Source organism: Capsicum annuum, chromosome 6 (genome assembly GCF_002878395.1).
Source record: "Capsicum annuum cultivar UCD-10X-F1 chromosome 6, UCD10Xv1.1, whole genome shotgun sequence".
In the NCBI taxonomy this organism is placed as follows: Eukaryota; Viridiplantae; Streptophyta; class Magnoliopsida; order Solanales; family Solanaceae; genus Capsicum; species Capsicum annuum.
Window position 1 is genome coordinate 31,067,940 of NC_061116.1, and position 5,378 is coordinate 31,073,317.

Here is a 5,378-nt window from a genome sequence, read left to right on the forward strand (position 1 = left end):
CCCCCCCCCCCCCCACATTATCTTCCACCTCACCTTATCTTCAATTTTTAAAAATTTCAAAAACACCCTTATTTGTTTTTTCTCCCACATTGGTGGAGGACAAGAAGTAAATCCTCATCCTTTTCTATAAATACTTTTCTCTCACATTGGTGGAAGAGGAAAAAAACTCATTTCTCTCCTATAAATACTACCACTACTTTGGTAGAAAAAAGGGAAAAAAAGAAGAAAAAAAAAAAAGAGGCTAGAAAGGTGAAAAACTTCTTTTAAGCAAAATAGTTATTTTTATTTAGTAAAAATTTTTGTTTCATAGAGTTGGTCAGCTAATCAAAATTTTTGAGTTGCCGGCGACGTTTTTTGGTGGTGGTTGATTCCGACGAAGCTCGTAGTCTCGTTTTGCTGCCTCCCAAAAGGTAAACACACCTTTTTTTTATTTTTTTTATTTTAGTTTTTATTATTATTATTTTTTTTAATCTTTTTTCTTCTTCGTAGTTCGTAGATAAAATTTTATTTTCTGAAATTGTATATTGCAGATGGCTTTGAAGGCCCTAGGACGTTGTGGTATCGATATTCTAATTATTTTCATGTTCATGATATAAAAATGAGCTAGCAATAGTTGTATGTGCTTTTTTTGACTTTATTCTTTGATTATTTTGGATAAAGTTTCAATCTTTGCATAAAAGATGTATTTATGTTTTGTTTAAACTCATTGTTGTTGGATATATTTGTTTTTAGCATGTAAAGTTATTTTTTTTTATGTTGAAAAAATAGTTACTATTGTTTATTTCACATTAATAAAAAGAGTAATTGATTAAATCAAGAATTTGTCATTTGTTTGTTAATTATTTTAAGGGATCTCCAAAATCTTCATATAAGAGATGAAGTGATAGCTTTATTTTTCATCCACGATGTTTATTTTTTTTCTTTTTTTCTCATGTTTTTAAATTTGTCAAAATGATGAGAAAGCTCGGATTTTTGTGGCTAAATAGAATTATTTAGATATTTCCGAGTCATGCATAGTATGATTGTGAAATGATATTCCACTTTTGGAAATGCTAACTTTTATTCTAATTTTCTTACTCCCTTTGGATTGTTATATGTGCTCTTTGTGAGTGTAAATATTTGATTCATGTCTCTCTTTTATTCATAATATCAAAAGAGAATCAACGATTTCTTAGAAATAAAAATCATAGGTCGTTACATGTTTTCCAATAAGATGTTGGTTGTAATTTATATGTATGAATTTTCTTTAGTGTTGCCTTAATTTAAATTTAAAGATTCTCTTTCTTGAAAAGTTAGCCTTTATTTTCTATTGTTATATGGATTGGTGTCTATGTTTGTTCAATTCTAGAAATCATGAGTATTTTTCTAGTTGTCTCATCCCTTTACTTTCGCAAGCTTACGTTGTTTGTTTCTCGCATTAATTCATTGAATATGGACTTCTTCCTTTTACCATTATTCATTCTTAATATGAACATAAATCATGAGGCATGTAAATGAGTGTCTTTGCTTTGTATTTTTTATTTGTTGACTCTCATTCTTGTGCAAGTGTGCTTATTCTTGCCATTCAAAAATTGGTTCTTGATAATGTTTTTTACTTTGAATTATGTCACTTTTATGCCTTGAACATATATTAATTTCTTTATCTTTTCTTTGCATGCAAAAAGATGTCTCGAGTCAAATGGACTCCTCTCCTCTTGCATTTCGTAATGGGTAAATGAGGTTCACCCCTTCGAGTCAAGTTCGAAGTTTAAACCCAAAGTCCACTACATAGCGTGCAGGTGCTAGAAGATAGACGAAGAAGGAAAATGGGTCAAAACTCATTGATGAGGTCACTAAGAGACTTGAAAAGTCTCAATTTTTATTATTGTCTTCTTTTTATTTATTCATTTAGTCATTTATTTATTTATTCATTTCGGCCTCGAAGCCAAAGTTGTATTTAATCTAGGTGGAGCAAGACTCGAGCCAAAGGCTTTAAAAATAGTTTAGAACAGGTGAAATGAGTCGGAAACCCAACTAAACTAGGACAGGTGAGATGGGTCGGAAGCCCAACTAGACTAGGACAGGTCTCGTTGATTGGGGCCCAATGGCCTAAATCCTTTACTTTTTCCTCCCTTCCCCTTTTATGTGTTTATTAGTTTTGTTTAGACATAGTTAAAATCCCTACTAAGTCGCCTAAATCTATTTTACACACGTCTTTTTAAAAAAAAATAAAAATCAAATCACTATTTCAACAAATTAATCTTTTCAGAAGTTAATCAAAAGATGTTTTCAAACAGTCTGGATAACCACAAGTTAGCGGACGTTTTAGGTGCCTAACACCTTCCTAAAACGTTAATAGGAACCACTTACTCAGAATCTTCAAACTTAAAATGATTTTTCTATTTTGAATCGTTTGAAGTAACTCTCTAAAGGTTTCTTAATTCCTTTTCAAAATTAAGTGGTGACTCCCTTTCAAAAGTCAAAATTTCTGCAAAACACATACTTATTTTTAACCAACTTTTAATCCTTACATTTATTTTTACCTTAGGACTATTTTTTACCCTTACTTTTATTTTTAACGTAGGGCTATTTTTAATTATTTTTTAACCCATATTATTTTAAATCTTATTTTTCAAACCATGACAAGCAATACTCTCTCTTTCAATGCCCCACAAACCTTCACTGGTGGAAATTATCAAATTTGGACAGGTAAGATGAAATCTTATCTTGAAGCTTATGATTTGTGGGAAGTTGTAAAGGAAGACAAGCTTATACAACCACTCCCTACAAATCCTTCTGCTGCCGAAATCAAACTTCACTCAGAAGAGAAATCAAAAAAATATAAAGCAAAAATTGTAATTCAAAATTCATTTGTTGATTCAATCTTTTCTAAAATCATTGCATGTGAAATGACAAAAGAATCTTGGGAAAAACTTAAAAAGGAGTATCAAGGAAGTGAACGAGGCAGACAAAATCAAATTCTGAATTTGAAGAGAGATTTTGAATCTCTTAGGATGCAAGAAGGTGAGACAATTACTAAGTATTCTAACAGAATTTCTTTGATTGTCAATAGAATCAGATTGCTTGGTGAAGATTTTAAAGACAATAGAATAGTTGAAAAAATTCTGGTGACTATTCCTGAGAGATTTGAGTCTAAAATCTCCGCTTTAGAAAAGTCTAAAGATCTCTCTGTCATCTCTCTTGCTGAATTGATAAGCGCTCTTCAAGCACAAAAGCAAAGAAGAACTTACAGGGAAGACAAAGTTGTTGAAGGTATTTTTTATGTGAACCATCAAAAAAGAAAAGTTGATTATCCACATTGCAAATATTGCAAAAAGAAAACACACTTAGAAAATTTTTGTTAGTGGAGATCTGATGCATTATGTGGAAGTTGCAAATAAAATGGTCATGTCACAAAAGTATGCAAGTTCAAAGACACTCAAAATAATTCAAAAGCGCAACAAAATTAAGGAAAAATACATTTTTTTTTCAAGAATAATTAAGTGTTCAAACTCAAGTTGGATAACCAACTTAAGTTTGAGGGAGAATGTTGAGATTTACCTTCCTTATATTTTAATTTATGATTTTCATTAATGGTAGAATATTTTTATTTTTTATTTTTTAGTCTAAGAATATTTTACGTTATTTATTTTCTTTTAAGTCTAAGGTTTATAAATTATAGAATATTTAGTCTTATAGCAATAAGAAAAATATCATATTTTTCTTATTTATTTTATTTAGTTTCTTATAAATAGAGATGTACTCTTCTATTTGAATCAAGAAAAAGAATCAATCAAGAGTTTTCATTATTTTCTTTCTTGTCTCTTTTATTCCATAACACTATTTACATAATTGTACTTTCAATGCACCTCCTCATGCGCAGACTTGATTTTTTTAATTTCATTAGTCAAGCACGTGAAAATTCTTTTTGATAATATGTGGCACTGAGATTCTCAGGACCTCTGTATGATTGAAGTGTGTTCAATCATCTTATCTAAAATTCTTTTTGATAATAGGTGGCACTGATATTCTCAAGACCTCTATCTGATTGAAGTGTGTTCGATCATCTTATCTAAACTTTTAAGTTGTTCAAGAGAGTGCACACTTTTATCTTAATTATATTTTCAATACTATGAAAAGTCATTTTGCATGCAAGTTGTGTTTTATTTTTGGCATTGGCTTATAAACATTTCAATCAAAAGGGGAGAAATGATTTCGCTTATGGGGCAGAAGTCATTTTCCTTATAACTATCTTTAACTCGTAACTTCATAATTTATCACCGACTCCAACTAATATTTTGACGAGCTATTACTGATATTTACCGATATCTTAACTTGTTAATATCAATATTGTTAGTATTTTTTTTTTTTTATAATATACTTTTCACTTACCAATCTACTACTAGAAAACATATTTTTTTTAAATATTTCAAGAAAACATTCAAGGAAAAATGACTCCACATAAAGGATTTAATCTCATGAAAATATTACATACCATTATTAGCAAGAGCTCCATGGACGAGAAATGAGAAAACAGGGAAGATAATGAGTTCCATGTTTGTTAAACAAGAAAAGGATTTATATTCTTAGTGAGGAGAATTTGCTTATGAGATATATGGAAGAGAAAAGGGATGTTTATATAGGCAAATTTTAGATGAGTCCAATAACAAATGCCACTCTACTAGTAAAAGGTTTTCGAAGCTAATTATTTATTTTAAAATTAGTTTTTTATATATAAGTTGATAGATTAAATTATTTTCAAATTGTCAGTAACTGTGATATACCAATGGCAATGACATACATTTGATTTTGTATAAGCAGTGTCGATCGATGGTCATAAACGAGTATGAATCTGGATTCTCGGAGTTGTAAAGCTTCATTTAGTCTTAAAACATACATATTATAATTTCCTTAAATAATTGTTTAAAGACAATATACAAGGAAAAAAAAAGAATGTGTTAAGCAATGTCTAATGACTTATTAAAGCCCTAAAGGGTGTGTCTGCCATTATACGTTGTGTACTTTTTCTATAATAGCGAGTTCAGGATTTTCAATTATGTAGTTTCAAATATATATATATTTAATAGTAAAAAAATTAAAAGAAATTTAACATTTACTATAAATACATAAAAAATAATTTAATCGTATATAAACAATGTACTTTTCATCGAAGAGATTCAGATGAACCCCTCAGCCATAATAGCTCGCTTTGCCCCTACTTTGTAGGTTATCAGTCTATATTTTTTACGGATATTTAGGGGCCGTTTCGGAAGATATATTAGAAAAAATGAAACATGTATTAGATATGGTATTATCTAAGGGGAAAGAACAGAAACGACACTTCAAATTAAACTATTTCCTTGAAAATGGCCATGGAATTTAAATTCCACTTTTTAGAC